This window comes from Eucalyptus grandis, chromosome 2 (genome assembly GCF_016545825.1).
Source record: "Eucalyptus grandis isolate ANBG69807.140 chromosome 2, ASM1654582v1, whole genome shotgun sequence".
Classification (NCBI taxonomy): domain Eukaryota; kingdom Viridiplantae; phylum Streptophyta; class Magnoliopsida; order Myrtales; family Myrtaceae; genus Eucalyptus; species Eucalyptus grandis.
This window is the reverse complement of record NC_052613.1, coordinates 7,788,426-7,806,638: the sequence shown is the minus strand read 5'-3', so window position 1 is coordinate 7,806,638 and position 18,213 is coordinate 7,788,426.

The following is an 18,213-nucleotide window of genomic DNA, read 5'->3' as shown; positions in this document are numbered from 1 at the left end:
TTGACCAGACCCGATATCACCAGGTGATATTTGCATCTTCCATCTGTACTGCCCAACAAGAACTTCCTCTGAATATCCTCCAATGTTTTCACCACAGACGCTAGGATAGGAAAGAGAGAAAGAAAGTAAACTGGCAAGCTCGAGTGCTCTTGATAAGTGTGTTTTTCCTTCGTTGGAAAGATAAGGTTTTTCCACCGCACGAGCCTCTTTTCAACTTCTCAACGATGGGATTTTTTTTTTTTTTTGGTGATTGAGGACTCCACCACAGGTTCCCTTGTGCCCGGACGGCACCAAAGGGCCGGGCCCCTCAACGATGGGATTCCTCTCATCAGTTTGTCTTAGAATTTCCCCCCCTAGTGTTTGTTTCTAAATTAGAGTCAAAGCTAGAGTTAGAGCTAGTAGAGTTACCATGTGCTTAGGCATAGTATAGTGATATTGTGACTTAGCTGGACATATTCGGCACAACTTCGCTGAAACTATATTGAAAGTGAGAGCCATAACTGATCTAATTGCTTTATCAGCACTACCTCAATATGACTGTGTCAACTCTATCAAACAATACGTAGACCCCAAGGATAAGTGTATGTCCATAAACACCATCTTATTTAATTTTAACCACGAATTCATCTATCTAGTTCCTAAATATCCAAACCATGGGCATGTAGATATAAATTTATTTGTTGAATCAGGTTATGGACTACTGAAAAGATTATTTGACCAAAGGAATACCTAGGAATAGGTCATTGCTGCATAACAGAAACAGATGCTTTGCCAGGATAATCTACAACATGCCCTTTTGCAACTATGCTCCGCTTGCTAGGATCTAACTGGTAACATCTGCTTCAAAATGTGTGTGTGTGAGAGAGTTGTGAAGGGATGGACAAAATGCCCTTCTTGTGAGGACTAAGCACCTTTTCTTAAGGAGTTTCGAGGTTGCATGTGTCAGGTGTTACTTGTCTGGAAGAAATAGTAAAGGAGAATTCGTCAATTTTTAGTTTTTTTTATACTTATCAAGTATTTAAACGTGCTATTCGTCATCGACGTAATGTTATAAGAATTTGTATCATTGGAAACTCAATATTCGGTCATCTTTTTGAAACAAAGTACAGCGTCATTGAGTTCTCGTACTTGTTTGTTATCCTAGTTGTAAGAGTGCGTGACATATGTTGCTAATCTGTGGGCATAACTTGTGGTTGTAAATCTGAAATATTTTTGAATATGGAAATAGAGGTAGGATTTTAGAAAGCATAGTCACTAGCTTGCACAGATAATTCTTCCATATGTTAGGATATTACTAATATGATTTTACCTGGATCTTGGGTCACTATGAATCATTGTATTGAAAAATGGATGAGGAATGTTGCCTACCAAGAAAACCGTATATAAGGACTAGGATTAGTTGATCTGCGATTTGCGTATTAGTGCGTTTTAAAGAAGTAGCTGGGGAAAGATAAAAATCTTTTTGTTGTTAAACATGCTTTGTACCATTTTCATGTCATATCTGTTAATTGAATGAGTATGAGGTGGGGTTGATTGGATTGTAAGAGTACTTAAATCAGAAGGATCATACCAATATCGCGGTTTATGCATGCCGCCATACCCCTAGTTTCTAGAGAGGCTATTTTCACGACTTGAATCTGTGACCCATAGGTCACAATGGAGTAGCCTTTTGCTGTTGCACTAAGGCTCACTCTTAGGCTACCACAATCTGGGTGACGTCTACGTAGTTGCTATGTATTTATTGTTTTGGTCGAATCTATGTATTTACTTTGAGTAATTGGATCCGATCTCATTGTAGGTTTCTTTCCATGTGAATTGTTATTCTATAAACTGACAAAATCACCATACTCAATACCAAATCACCATATACCATACAAAATGAGGAAATTTTCTTCAGAATTGTCTAAAGAGATTTCCGTGCTGCTGTAGATTTTTGTCAAGTAATTGAATTGTTCATGAATCAGAAGCCAAGTGCCTGTTTTACATTTCTTCCCTTGCTATTATATATTGATATAGATCACTCGTTGGAGTTTTCACTTATTTGGAGGTCGTGGGATTATGACCATGATATAGCTATTAGCAAATGGTGTACCATCGCCAAAACTCTGTGTCACTCTTGCTTGAAATATTTGTTTACCTTGAAGAGTTCTTATTGCTTGGGTGAATAACCATGAGCACTTGCGTTAGAATCCACAGACCATTAATTTCCCTCAACAACTTCTTCAAAACATTCCACGAACCGAATTGCAAATCAAAGAACCTTTGTTTGAGGATTTTGTCATGCAAGTAAAATGTCCATGAAGTAGAAGCCAAGTGCCTGTTTTACATGTTTTCTCTTGCTATTATTAATAGATACAAATGTAGATGTCTCACTGGAGTTTTCACTTATTTAGAATTTATAGGATTGTGGTCGTGATACTGTTGTTTTTTTATTGCTTTTATTTGCCGAATCATTAGTTGCTATGGACCTTTAATGCAGGTGCTCGAAGTAATCCATATGAGCAATCGGTACCTGTCCAAGGTGAACAAATATTTCAAGGGAGAGCGATGGAGAATTTGGGTGATCGATACACCATTGAAACTATCATAGATGGACAGCCTCTCCATGGAATTTTATTTTCCAGTAAGCCTAACAGTCTTCCTATACCAGTTTCAAGCTCCAGCAGTTGAGTCTTTGTTTTCCCCATTTAGCTGATTGATTTTACTTAACGAATGTTGGTTTAGTTTTGATTCTCTATTCTTGTAGCAGGAAAAGAACCATGGAGATCCAAGTACTGTTATGAAAAATGGTAATTATAACTGTGAGTTATTCCCTTGATTGGATCTAGACAAACGATTGATACGTTGTAGTGTTGTAAAGCATGATTCCATCAAATATTATAAAGAATTATCTCCTGCAATGATGATATCAAGTGTGCTGATTTCTTCATGTTACTTAACAATTGTGAACATTTAGATATGTGAATTAATGTGACACCACAATGTCGATGACGTGGTATATCATTGACATATGTTCTCCTAATTTAGAACTCAGAACAGTTAATAAAGAGATGCCTTTGGCCATGGTCGGGAATGAGCAGTCTAGCTAGTATAGCAGCATGAGCATACTAATTCTGAATTTAGAATAGCTTGCAACTTGTGAATCGTCCTTTTATATAATAGAGATCACAAATTATGGCTTTGTAACTTATCAAGTTACCAACAAAGTGCTGGCACTTTTGTCAAACAAAAAGAGAGACCGCGTTGGTGCACGAGCGTCAGAAACTGTCCTCAATCCGAGGAAATTTTCGGAATTTGTCGTGTACAAAATGCCTGTAAACTTGTATAATTGTTTTGGAGTTGTAATCCTATGTCTTTGGTTGCTTCAGGGAGACAGTGAGACATCGGGATTGGCTCACCTGGGAGGAGCTGCGGTTGTAGCTCTAGCATGGGCCCGACTCAGGAAGGGGCGGTTTTAAATCTTCGGCTTCTCATCTTGATTTCAGCATGGATAACTAGTATTTTTTTTTTTTTTTTTTTTTTTTTTTTTTTTTTGCCGTTCCGCTCGTCATTCGTATGAAGGGGGTGTCAAGGAGATTGCCTCCACGGTGTTGCTGAAAACTTATATAACAGAAACGGCTCCCGAGATTTGTCAAATGCTGAAATAGAGGACACCTAAGTAGCACCGACATCAATGCAGGGCACGACACACTGATACGTCATTTTTCAAAAAACAAAGATTCTGACGCATTGGGATACATTGTATATTAAATGTATATTTTTATACATATAATAAATATCATTTTTATGATTATTTGAATCAAATTAATTTAATTCAAATTTACAAATAAATAAATAATAATAAAAGCCTAGAATGGATTTACTAAAAACATCAATCCACCATTTGTTAATATAATTCATTGTTTCAATTTGATAAATTCAACTCCATTCCAATATCCATAAAATTTGGAGAAAAAAACAAGTAATTCACATTATGGACTCACATGTCAGATGTGTTGAAAGAGAAGATAAAAAAAAAATGGGAGTGAATTGTGTATTATGATAAAAATGTTAAATTCTAGTGAATCATGTATGCGTGATAATCTTTGATTATTTTTAGCCGGAAGAGAATGGCTGATAACGGTAATTATGGAACCATTTTTTGAAGTCTTCTTCGACAATTAGTTTTTTTTTAACAGACTTCGACAATTAGTTTGATTGATGGGTTATAGCCGCAAACATCGCCTATTTATATTTATTTAATTTTTGCACGTGGACAATGTTCGCAATTTATGATCCACTAATCATAAGAGTAAATGAAGGATGTAACATCCCGGGCCCCACTGCACGGCACGACACACTGATACGTCATTTTTCAAAAAACAAAGATTCTGACGCATTGGGATACATTGTATATTAAATGTATATTTTTATACATATAATAAATATCATTTTTATGATTATTTGAATCAAATTAATTTAATTCAAATTTACAAATAAATAAATAATAATAAAAAGCCTAGAATGGATTTACTAAAAACATCAATCCACCATTTGTTAATATAATTCATTGTTTCAATTTGATAAATTCAACTCCATATTCCAATAATCCATAAAATTTGGAGAAAAAAACAAGTAATTCACATTATGGACTCGCATGTCAGATGTGTTGAAAGAGGAGAAAAAAAAATGAGAGTGAATTGTGTATTATGATAAAAATGTTAAATTTTAGTGAATCATGTATGCGTGATAATCTTTGATTATTTTTAGCCGGAAGAGAATGGCTGATAACAGTAATTATGGAACCATTTTTTGAAGTCTTCTTCGACAATTAGTTTTTTTTTTTTAACAGACTTCGACAATTAGTTTGATTGGTGGGTTATAGCCGCAAACATCGCCTATATTTATATTTGTTTAATTTTGCACGTGGACAATGTTCGCAATTTATGATCCACTAATCATAAGAGTAAATGAAGGATGTAACATCCCGGGCTCCACTGTGTAATATTGTCCGCTTTGGGTCACCCGCCCTGGTGAGGACGAACCGCCATCCCAGCCACGGTCTTTTCCCTCACGGCTTTAAAACGCGTTACACAGATTAGAGGGACCAAGCCTTATAAGCTAACCAAGACCTCCCTCCCTAGGCGATGTGGGACAAGAGAGGAGGCTGTCACACTCTCCACCTCTTAACAGAACAACGTCCTCGCTGTGGCCCCACGGGCGTCAGAACAGCATTCAAGTTGTGGTCCCACACGCGGTCGGGAGTCGGCTTTGATACCACTTGTAACATCCCGGGCCCCACTGTGTAATATTGTCCGCTTTGGGTCACCCGCCCGGCGCGGACGAATCGCCATCCCGTACGGTCTTTTCCTCACGGCTTTAAAACGCGTTGCACAGATTAGAGGGACCAAGCCTTATAAGCTAACCAAGACCTCCCTCCCTAGGCGATGTGGGACAAGAGAGGAGGCTGTCACACTATTTGTAACATCCCGAGCCCCACTATGTAATATTGTCTGCTTTGGGTCACCCACCCTGGCGCGGACGAACCGCCATCCCAGCCACGGTCCTTTCCCTCACGGCTTTAAAACGCGTTACACAGATTAGAGGGACCAAGCCTTATAAGCTAACTAAGACCTCTCTCCCTAGGCGATGTGGGACAAGAGAGGAGGCTGTCACACTCTCCACCTCTTAAACAAGAGCGTCCCGCCGTGGCCCCACTGCGTCGAATAGCATTCAAGCTGTGGTCCCACACGCAGCCGGGAGTCGGCTCGATACCACTTGTAACATCCCGAGTGCTCCACCGTGTAATATTGTCCGCTTTGGGTCACCCACCCTGGCGCGGACGATCCGCCATCCCAGCCACGGTCTTTTCCCTCACGGCTTTAAAACATGTTACACAGATTAAAGGGACCAAGCCTTATAAGCTAACCAAAACCTCCCTCCCTAGGCGACGTGGGACAAGAGAGGAGGCTGTCACACAGCTCAAATGCTGTTCTGACGCCCGTGGGGCCATATCGAGGACGCTATTCTGTTAAGAGGTGGAGAGTGTAATAACCTCATCTCTTGTCCCACATCGCCTAGGGAGGGAGGTCTTGGTTAGTTTATAATGGCTTGGGCCCCTTAATATGTGTGCCGCGTTTTAAAACCGTGAGGACTCAGTGTCCAAAGCGGACAATATCACACGGTGGGGCCCAGGATGTTACAAAGGAAGTGTCGTCCAATTGCCACTAGTTGTGATTGGACGAAAATATAGCTCATCAACTAGTTATATGGCTATTTAGTGTCAATTGCGCTATATTTAGAAATTTAGGTGGGTTTTTTTTACATATTACAAGATGATGCCTAGAGTAGCGCATCGAACGATGAGAATGGTAAAAGTGTAGAATTCTACATTGTTATATCCTATCAATTTGAGAAAAAAAATTATTAACCAGATATTATAATTTTATTTTCAAAACTTTTATTTCTTTAATCAAATGTTGTAACTATCATAACTAGTTACTCAAAATACTAACTCTTTAAGAAATTACAATATAGTCGGTCATGCATTTTATTCAAAATTCCATATTCATTTTTTGAAAAGAGTAAATAGAAAAAAATTATATAATTCGTGTACACAAGCAGACCACCATTCAAAAAAAAAAAAAATGATTGAAATTTCGTGACGAGCTTTCCTGGTTTAACCTTTTGATGGGATCCACTAATCTTGACGATAGCGGCAGATGCCCTAGTGTCAAGGTGATGTTGGGACATCAATGGAGTACGATAGTCGATAGCTATGCTCTTTCTATGTCTCCTCCTAATACGGCACTATGTTTTTTTCTTCTTCTCATTTTTGTTTCTCTTATCTTATGCTAAATTGAGTTTTATAATTTAAAGCGATTTCTTTTCTCTTAATTGGCATGTTAGGTGTTAATGGTAAAACAGATCATGAAAGGTAGTGTATTTAATTAGCACAAATACAAAATTTGAGCGCCTAATATGACAATCTACATAGATTGCCCCCGGGGGAGGGGGCGATGAGTGCACAAAATGCAAAAATCTTTATAGCTCTCTCTGGGACTGTATAAGCTGGTTGTTTGCGAACGATGACCACAAAGAGAGTGAATTTGCATCGGTTGGTGATATTATAATGCCCCAATTTGATACAAGGTGTGTTGACCCTTCTGCAGTTGCCAAAAGAGCTTTTTTCCCAATGGCATTTGGCGTTTCTATGGAGGAAAGAGAAGGAGCGCTAATGTCGCCCTGTCTTTTGTATCTGCCCAATCAAAATAATTTAGAATCAGCTATGCCATGCCAAGTTTGAGTGAGAATTTACCCTGTCTTTCCACTGACAACACGTGATATTTTAAGAAGTTTAGCATCCATCTTAGGTTAATTAACTGGCTCAACAAATTTTCCTCCGAATTGGATGATTTTTTACCCTTTAAATGTTGCATATATGTGATATTTAGTTGTGCCGATTGAGTTATAAATATGAAAAGAAGTTTATGATTCAGTTGACACGATTGAAAAGTATATGACTGAGTTGATAAAATTACAATATATTTATGGCAGTTTTCTCATTTATAATGTTAAAGATGAAAAGAAAAGGATAGCAACACCTGAATATTAAGAAAATACAAAAACAGAACACTCTCAAAATGTGTAAAAGCAGCTTCGAGGTTGTACTTTGGGTGCGTTTGGAAAGGCTTTGGGGAAAGTCTTTAGGAAAATGCAAAGACCTTTGAGTTAAAGGTATTTTTTAAAATGCAAACTCTGTTTGGTAAATTGTAGTTTGAAAGCTCTTTGTGAAGTACCTTTGAGTAAAATGCTATTTGGGAGAATTACATTTACAAAAGGCTTTTGTAATAAAAAAAAAAAAATTGACCGGCAAATGCCGCCGGTGATCGAAATTTGTCGTCGGTAGTTGACATCCGACTTAGGTAGCCGCGTAGACGACTAGGGAGGGTTGCCTGGGGTCAAGCGACTCTCGAAGACCATTGACAAAGGTCGCCCGAGGTCCCACGACACCGTTGCGACCTTCGCCGACCCCCGAAGACCATCAGCAAAGGCTGCCCGAGGTCACACGACGCCGCCGCGACCTACGGCGACCCCGAATCTGGGGCGGCGAGGTCACGCAACGTCACCTCGACCTCCGGCGACCTCGCCGTGACCTAGATCTAGGGCATCGAGGTCGCGGGAGGACCTTGCCGACGACTGCTCGCGGGCGGTGGTGCTAAGGCGCGTGGCGCGGCCCGGCGAAGGGGGAAAACCGGCGTCACAGCGGAGCGCGGGGGTTGGTGACCGAGCGGAGGACGGTGGGCAGAGGCGCGACGGAGGCGAGCTGCTGAGGCGGAGGTCCTGCAAACGGCGAGTGGAAGCATCGGCCGGCGCGGCGGAGTCAGGTGCTGGGTTGCGGGCTGCTGGGCGGCACGGCGTCGGGCGGAGGCGAGCTCAGATTTGCAGGTGTCGGGGCCCTCAAGTAGCGAGATCGGGACAGCAGTAGTCGAGCGGTGAGGGCCTCAGGTGCTGGGTTGCGAGCTACTGAGCGACGACGGCATCGGGCTGAGGCGAGTAGCAGCCACGCAGTTGTCGAGCGAGATTGGCGCGGCGAGCTTTGCGATCTGCCGTGGGGCTTTGGTTCGAAAGGGGTAGCGGTCCGCCGGCCCGGACTGGTGGAGGTGCGCACGGTGGTGGTGGGGCCGGCGGAACGGCGGTGAACAGAGAGGGCTCGCGGGTCGCCGGCGTGGGTGGTGCTGGCGCGGTCGAGGGCTGCCGGCACAGTGGCCAGTGCGGGCACGGCGCCGGCGTGGGCAAGGTTGTATTCGCGAAGAAGATGAACAAGCTCCACTCGCGGAAGAAGAAGACGACAATGAGAGGGCAAAACAGGAAAAACGAAAAATTAACAGGGATAATTTGGGAAGATTTTTTTCTCCCCTCATCTCAAAGATTTTCGCATGTCAAAGCCCAAGGCAGCCCCCAACCTGCCTTGGGCTTTCAACCTTCACAAGGCAAGCTTTCAGCCAAATACCTTTACAAAACATTTTGCCAAACACCCATTTTTTAGCCCAAAGGGCTTTGGAGGTCTAAAGGGGTTTGGAAATGCTAATTCCAAACGCACCCTTTGTGGCGTTCAAAATTTACAAAATGAACACAATCAAATGATGATCAATTGATTCCTTACATTGTATTCCTACCTGAGAATCGTCAAGGCACAATGGATAAGGGAAAAGGGAACAAATCGAGATCATCAGAAGGGAACACAGGGTAATCAGAAGGGAAAACGGGGTAAGGGAATCAATTGATCATCCCTCGGTTGTGTTAAGATTATTAGGTGACGAACATGATTAGTTCAAGTCACATGCCTAAAAGTCACCAAGATCGCCAAGCTTAAGACCTTATGGTGCATTTATCTCTATTTATATATGGAGTGTATTTTATTTTCAAAACTTATATTTTTTTAATCAAATGTGGCGACAATCATAATTATTTCACACGAAACACTTACCCATTAAATAATTAAAATCATAATTTGTCATTGTTGACATCTAAATTTTCATCTAAAGAAGTTCACCACGTAACAGGGCAAAACAATCTGCCAGCAGAAAGGAAAGGGAAAAAACAAAAAGTGATTTATGGAGGATTTTCCAAAACGAGAAAACGAAACAGAGAGTGTTTGGGAGAAAAGAAGACTGTCAGCTGCGGCACATGGAGAACTTCACACTTTACATCAATTTCGCAAATTTGGCCATTATATAGTTCCCCTTAGTACCGTCAAATTTAAAATTTAAAATGTCAAATAAATTTTAGAAAACCATAAAGTAAATCACTTCGCGCGGAACTTTTTGTACGGAGTGAAATTTTCAAGTGTTTTGCTTTAATGATAAAATAATTGTGCTGTAAGATTTTGGTTTATAGAATATACATACATACAAACATATATATATATATATATATATAATACTATAATTAAAGAGAGAGAGAGGGAGAGGTAGCTGGTGGGGAGGAGCACCTCATCTCACCGCTCGCCTATAATCATCCATCACCTCGGTCCATCCGCACTGTCAAAGAGAGAGCAGCACTCTTTACGAATATCGTCACGTGGAAAAGAGCATTTTTTTTTTTTTCACCAACTTCAGTGGTTAAAAATGAGATAAGTGCATTTGATGTAAAACTAGGGTTCCTCTAGCATTGATGCTTTAAGTTTTTCATTAAACTTTGTTCTTTTATGATATTGAACTTGGTTGTTTTAAATTCCACTTTAATTGTTTATAAGCACTTATTCACTCTCTAGATAATAATGCTAGTCCCAATACACCTGATCCCAAGAGTAAGAAAGAGTCAAAAGAATGCTATCCTTAAAAATCCAACTTTAGAATCACCGTGATTGGAGTACAAAGGAAATGCAGACATTCTCCAAATTAGGAGGACTGCTACAGGGACTGAGATATGGTTATGCTTGGGAGCCCAAGAGTGAGTTAGAGTCAAAAGAATGCTATTTTTAAAAATCCAACTTTTAGAATCATCATGACTGGAGTACAAAGGAGATGCAGACATTCTCCAAATTAGGAGGACCGCTATAGGGACTGAGATATGGTTATGCTTGAGAGCCCAAGAGTGAGTTAGAGTCAAAAGAATGCTATTTTTAAAAATCCAACTTTTAGAATCATCATAACTGGAGTACAAAGGACATGCAGACGTTCTCCAAATTAGGAGGACTGCTGCAGGGACTGAAAATGGTTATGCTTGAGAAGAAAACGACCTTTCTGTAGCAAAGAAAAGAACAAGTTATCCTCCTCCATATTAGGAGGCACGACAAGTTGTAGTCCCCTATTGGCCTTGCATTGTATTCTATTTCCATCGTGAATTTAGTATTCAAGCATGTTTCGATCAACCTGCATTGATCCTTCATTGTATCGTCCCAAAGCATGTTAATCCATCTTTCATCGTATCGGATTGAATCTGCATTAATTTCATTGAACGTTTAAGTTTTTCATTAGATTTTGTTCTTCTATGATATTGAACATGTTTGTTTTAAATTTTGCACCCTCTAGCTAATAGTGCTAGCCCCAATACACGTGAGTCCGAGAGTAAGAAAGAGGGGAGAATTACCAAAAAAGTCCTAAACATATTGCAATTGTGCAAATTCAGTCCTAAACTTTTTTTTTTTGGCCAATTTAGTCCTAAACCTTTTTTTTTTGTTCCAGTTCAATCCTTCCGGCCAAAATTAGCCAACCGGCGCCGACGTGGCAGCCGATCGGCAATGGCGAGCTTTTTTAATATTTTATTTTTAAAAAAAAATTTATTAATTTTATTAATTTTTTCTTTTTCCTTTTTTTTTTCTTCCTCCCTCCTCCTTCCTTGGGCTCTCCGGCCGGCCAGCTGGCCGGTCGCCGGACTAAGGTGATCCCGGCGGGGCGGGAGGCCTCGCGACGCGACGGCGAGCCCCCTCGCCGTCGTTGGGCGCGAGCTCGCCTCGCGCGGCGATCGTGAGGCGAGCTCGCGCCCCGCCGACGGCGAGGGGGCTCGCCGCCGCGCTCGGCGAGGGCTTCCCGCACCCCGCCGTCGCTGGGCGCGAGCTCGCCGCGGTCGCCGGCGAGGCGAGCCCGCGCGGATCCGGGGGGGCTCGCCGTCACGTTCGGCGAGGGCTCGCCTCGCCCCGGCGACCGCGAGGCGCTCGCGCCCAGCCGACGGAGAGGGCTCGACTTCGCGGTCGTTGGGCGAGGCGAGCCCTCGCGATCCGGCGAGGGGGCTCGTTGTCGCGGGCTCCGGCGAGGCCTCCGCGATCCGATCCCCCGCCAGATCGCCTCGATCAGGCGACCGGCCAGCCTGGCTTGTCGCCGGGAGCCTCAAGGAAGGAGGAGGGAGGGGGGGAAAAAAAGGAAAAAAGAAAAAAATTAATAAAAAATTAATAAAACTTTTTAAAAATCAAATATTATTAAAAAGCTCGCCGGCACTAGCCGACCGCCACGCCAGCGCCGGCCGGCTAATTTTGGCCGGAAGAACTAAACCGGAACAAAAGTAAAAGGTTTAGGACTAAATTGGCCAAAAAAAAAAAAATTTAGGACCGAATTGGCACAATTGCAATAGGTTTAGGACTTTTTGGTAATTCTTCCTAAGAAAGAGTCAAACTATCTTTATAAGTCAAAATCACCATGATTGGATTATTAAGGACATGCAGACATCCTCCAAATTAGGAGGATTGCTAAAGGCACGGTAGAGATGTGACTATGCTTGAGAAGAAAACAACCTTTCTCTAGGAAAAGAAAGGGAAAAGTTAATTACCATGGCCGGAACTAACACGAGTGAAAGGTTTCATTGTCTCGCTTGATGATTTACATAGGTCGAGTGGAAAGGATGGAAAACCAGAATTGTCCTTAATTTTTTTTACGTCCTAACTCCATAATTACCACCGCCGGAACCAACCTTGACTGATATCTCTAGCTTGATAGGTTTTCCTCCAAATGGGATGATAGTTTATTCATTTGAAATGCGTCATATTTTCATTATACAAGTTGTGTTTGTATCTTCTTCAGCTTCATGCATCATCTCAATGACTATAGTGTTATTGATGGGAGAACGGTAATAATTCGAACAATATCGAATCAACGCAGCGGAATAAAATAATCTCCCCTCTTATATAAATCTAATATGAATCGATATAGTAGAGTATAATAAATACCAAGCATACGAACACAAGACGATTTTTTTACGTGGAAAACCTCTTCGATGTGAGGAGATAAAAAACCACGGGACCAGAGTCCACCTGAAAATCTTCACTATCAATAAAATTTTTCTTCTCTAGCAAATACTAGAAGTACATAGCAGCAAACACCTCAAGAACATAATTCTTGACAATACACATGAACTTCACAAGAGATCAAGGATAAATCTGACCAAAAACGTAGGTTTTGATCAATCAATGAAAAACCTGATGTATGGAGCTTCAAACGAAAATCAAACCGTTCAGATTCAATTAAATTGTGCCACGAACATGCTGACAAAATTTCAGCTCAATCGGACCACGAATCGACCTCTGACGCCAGCTTGATGTAAATTAGATATTGCCCCAAACCCCAGATTTTCTGCTTTCTCTTTTTCTCTTGTTACTATTTCCTTTTCTGCTACTACCTCTTTATATAGATAATGAGAAACCCTATTTCCTCATATAACTTATTATATGGGCTCAAGCCCTTTTTGGGCTTGCAACTCATTGGGGTTTCTCCACATAGGAGTGAACCCAGCTAACAAATCTCCCCCTCACGACAATGTGGAGGGATTCACCATCCCCGCTATCAAACGGCAATGTTCAAGCTTCTCTCTTGGTAGAGTCTCCGTCATCATATCGGAGCCATTATGATTCGTATGAATTTTCTCAAGTTTCAACAAATTTTCATCTAGAACATTCCTTATCCAATGATATCTAACATTAATATGTTTCAATCTAGAATGAAAAGATGAATTCTTACCAAGATGAATTGCGCTTTGATTATCACAAAATAGCACATACCTCTTTTGCTTGAACCCAAGTTCTTCTAAGAACTTCTTCATCCATAACATCTCTTTACTAGCTTCAGTCGCTGCAATAAATTCAGTTTCGGTTGTAGAAAGTGCAACACACTTATGCAATCTTGACTTCCATGACACAGCTCCACCCGTAAAAGAAATCAAATAACAAGAAGTAGATTTACGAGTATCAATATCTCCTGCTAAGTCGGAATCTGTGTATCCAACTAACTCAAGTTTCCCGGTCCCGAAACCGAGTTTCAAATTTGAAGTTCCCCGAAGATACCTCATAATCCACTTCACCGCATTCCAAGACTTCTTCGCCTGAATTTGACAAATAGCGACTAACAACGCCAACTGCATGCGCCAAGTCTGGGCGTGTACATACCATCGCATACATTAAGCTTCCTACAGCTGAAGCATATGGAATACTTTCCATATCTTTTTTCTCTTTATCAGTTGTAGGACTTTGCATCATATTTAACTTAAAGTGGGCAGCAAGAGGAGTACTAATCACTTTAGCCTTGTCCATGTAAAATTTCTGAAGGATCTTCTCGATATATTTCTCTTGCGACAAAAATAACTTCTTAGCATCTCTCGTCTCGGGTAATTCTAATGCCAAGAATATGTTCGCGAGCCCAAATCTTTCATGGCAAAAGACTTGCTCAACTGTTTCTTCAATAACTCAATTCTTGAAGCATTCCTGCCAACAATCAGCATATTATCAACATAAAGTAAGAGAATAATAAAGTCATCATCAGAAAATTTTTGGACAAACACACAGTTATCCGAAGAAGTCTTCTTATAGCCATGTTTTGTCATAATTGATGCAAATTTCTTATACCACTGTCTCGATGCTTGTTTTAGGCCATAGAGACTTTTCTTCAATTTGCACACATAATCATCTTTCCCTTTCACTTTGAAACCCTCAGGTTGTTCCATGTATATCTCTTCCTCCAAGTCACCATGTAGGAATGCCGTTTTAACATCCATTTGCTCAATTTCTAAATCTAGGCTAGCTACCAAGCCTAGTACCACACGGATAGAAGACATTTTCACTGCCGGAGAAAATATATCATCAAAATCAATACCCTTTTTTTGACCGAATCCCTTAACAACCAATCTAGCTTTGTACCGTGGTTGTAAAGTATGTTCATCTTGCTTCAACCTATATACCCACTTGTTCTTCAAAGCTCTTTTACCTTTAGGTAACTTCACCAATTCAAAAGTATGATTATCATAAAGTGACTGCATCTCATCTCGCATAGCATCAAATCAATTGCTTTTGTACTCATCTTCTATTGCTTCTACATAACACTCTGGTTCACCTGCATTAGTCAATAATACATACTCATCTTCAGAAAACCCGGTGGAAGGTCGTCGGTCTCTAACGGATCTCCGGACTGGAACATCTAGTGGAACATCTAATTGAGTCTCTAGTTCAGGAATACTATTATCTATTTCAACATGTTCAGGAACATGTGCGTTATTTGAAACATTGACTGCCTGCTGTTCTTCATCAACCTGTGTAGGAATATTTGTTAGAGGAACTGGATCTAAATCAACCAGATTATCACTAACCTGTGGTGCTGAAATCATCTTCGATTTCTCAATATCCTCTATTGTTTGATCTTCCATAAACACAACGTCTCTGCTTCTTACAATTTTCTTTTCAAGTGGATCATAAAATTTGTAGCCAAGCATATCCTGTCCATAACCAATAAATATGCACTGTCGTGTTTTCACATCAAATTTAGACCTCTCATCTTTGGGAACATGCACAAATGCTTTGCACCCAAATACACGCAAATAATCATGAGAAACTTCTTTACCTATCCAAACTCTATTAGGAACATTAAACTCTAAAGGAACGCATGGAGTAAGATTTAATATATGCACAACTGTACTTAAAGCCTCACCCCAAAATGATCCAGGTAGCTTTGATTGTGAAAGTAAGCATCTTATCCTTTCAATCAGTGTTATGTTCATTCTCTCAGCTAAGCCATTTAACTGAGGTGTCTTGGGAGGTGTCTTTTGACGTCGAATACCTTGTTGTCTGCAATATTCATCAAAAAGTCCAATATACTCTCCCCGTTATCGCTTATGATGCATTTCAATTTCTTTCGATCTGTCTCTCAACTGAAGCTTGAAATTGCTTAAAAGCATCTAACACTTGATTTTTAGTTTTCAAGGTATAAATCCAAATTTTCCTTGAAAAATCATCTATAAAAGTAACAAAATAAAGAGAACCACCAAGTGATTTTGTTTTCATAGGATCGCAAACATCAGAATGCACTAAATCTAGTATACCTGACTTTCTTGAAGGAGGGAAGCTTTTAAATGCAACTCTGTTCTGTTTTCCTGCTAAACAGTGAGCACATTTCTTTAGCGTTGAACTTTTCAATCCTAAAAGGAGCTTCTTCTTGGCCAATATTGACAAACCCTTTTCACTGATGTGACTGAGCCTATTATGCCAAAACTCAGCTGCATCTTCACTATCTACTGCATTAATTTTGTCTGTAGACAACTTTACCTACATAATATACAACGAAGAATATTTTTCACCTCTAGCCACAACAAGAGAACCTTTGGTAAGTTTCCATTGACCATTACTGAAGGTGCTGCAATACCCCTCATCATCCAACTTGCCTGTAGAAATCAAATTCAAGCGGATATCAGGTATATGTTTAACATTATTCAATACTAACCTTGTGCTATTGCTAGTTTCTAGGCACACATCACCGATGCCTACAGCTTGAGCTAGTCCATTGTTTCCCATCTTCACAGATCTAAAGTCACTTGACCTGTATGACGTAAAGAAATCCTTACGAGATGTAGCATGAACAGATGCACCACTATCAATTACCTAACTGGTCTCATGAGAAATAAAATTCATCACATCACCATAAAAAATAGTGAGAAAGTCTTCTTTAAGTGCAGCGACACGATTGTCATCACTGTCATCATCACTTTTCTTCTCTTTACCTTTCTCCTTTTGTTTCTCCCTTTTTAACTAGCGACAAAACCTCTGAATATATCCCTTCTGATGACAATAATGGCACTCAACATTAGCAAATTTATTATATTTACCTCTACTTTTGTCTCGACTTTTATTTCTATTTCTCGGATCGCGAGACTCACTTCTTCCCATTTTCTTAACAACCAAGGCATCAGAATGTGAAGATGACCATCCCTGTGTCTTCCTTCTCATCTCTTTATTCAAAATACTACTCTTGGCTAAATTCATGGTAATTGTACCATCTGGGGCAGAATTATACAAAGATGTTCAGAACGTCTCCCATGAGTCCGGCAAAGTACCAAGCAACCATAGTGCTTGTATCTCATCATCAAACTTAATTCCCATCGCAGCCAACTGATTTATAATTCCTTGAAAAGAATTTAAATGGTCAGTCAAACGAGTACCATCATGATATCTCAGAGCCATCATCTGTTTTATCAAAAATAATTTATTATTCCCAATCTTTCGAGCATATAACTGTTCGAGCTTATTCCATAAACTGCGTGCATATGTTTCCTCAATAATATGGTTTAAAACATTATCATCTACCCACTGCCTGATATAACCACACACTTGACGATAAAATATAGACCATTCAGCGTCAGTTTTATTCTCTGGTTTCTCCTCAGCAAATACAGGCAAATAAAAATCTTTCACATATAAAAGATCTTCCATCTTCCCTTTCCATATATGATAATTCGAATCATTCAGTATAACCATTCTACTCGTATTCGTTTCCATTGTTTAACACAAGGCAGAAAAATCAAGCAATAACATGTTGCTCTAATACCACTTTGATAGGAGAACGGTAATAATTCGAACAATATCGAATCAACGCAGCGGAATAAAATAATCTCCCATATTATGTAAACCTAATAGGAATCGATATAGTAGAGTATAATAAATACCAAGCACGCGAACACAAGATGATTTTTTTACGTGGAAAACCTCATCGATGTGAGGAGATAAAAAACCACGGGATTAGAGTCCACCTGAAAATCTTCACTATCAATAAATTGTTCTTCTCTAGCAAATACTAGAGGTACATAGCAGCAAACACCTCAAGAACATAATTCTTGGCAATACACATGAACTTCACAAGAGATCAAGGATAAATCGACCAAAAATGTAGGTTTTGATCAATCCACGAAAAACTGATGTATGGGGTTTCAAACGAAAATCAAACCGTTCAGATTCGATTAAATTACGCCACGAACATGCTGACAAAATTTCAGCTCACTCGGACCACGAATCGACCTCCGACACCAGTTTGATGTAAATCAGATATTACCCCAAACTCCAGATTTTCTGCTTTCTCTTTTTCTCTTATTACTGTTTCCTTTTCTATTACTATCTCTTTATATAAATAGTGAGAAACCTTATTTTCTCATATAACTTATTATATGGACTCAAGCCCTTTTTAGACTTGTAACTCATTGGGCTTCCTCCACATAGGAGTGAACCCAGCTAACAGTTATTTCTCGCGTGTTTTCGAAAGATACCTCTTAAACACACATTACATTAAGGCAAATGGTGTCCCTTGGACACACCCCATCATGGGAGAACCACTATAATTAACGGACTCTCTCGAGCTTGTTTGAGCATCCCAAAGCTGCACCCTCCTCTTCTTTTCTCCAGTCCCTTCAACTCTCTCTCTCTCTCTCTCTTCCGAAGAAACATGAGAACCATGCATACTGGTTCATCTTCCTCTCGGCCTCCAAGAAAAC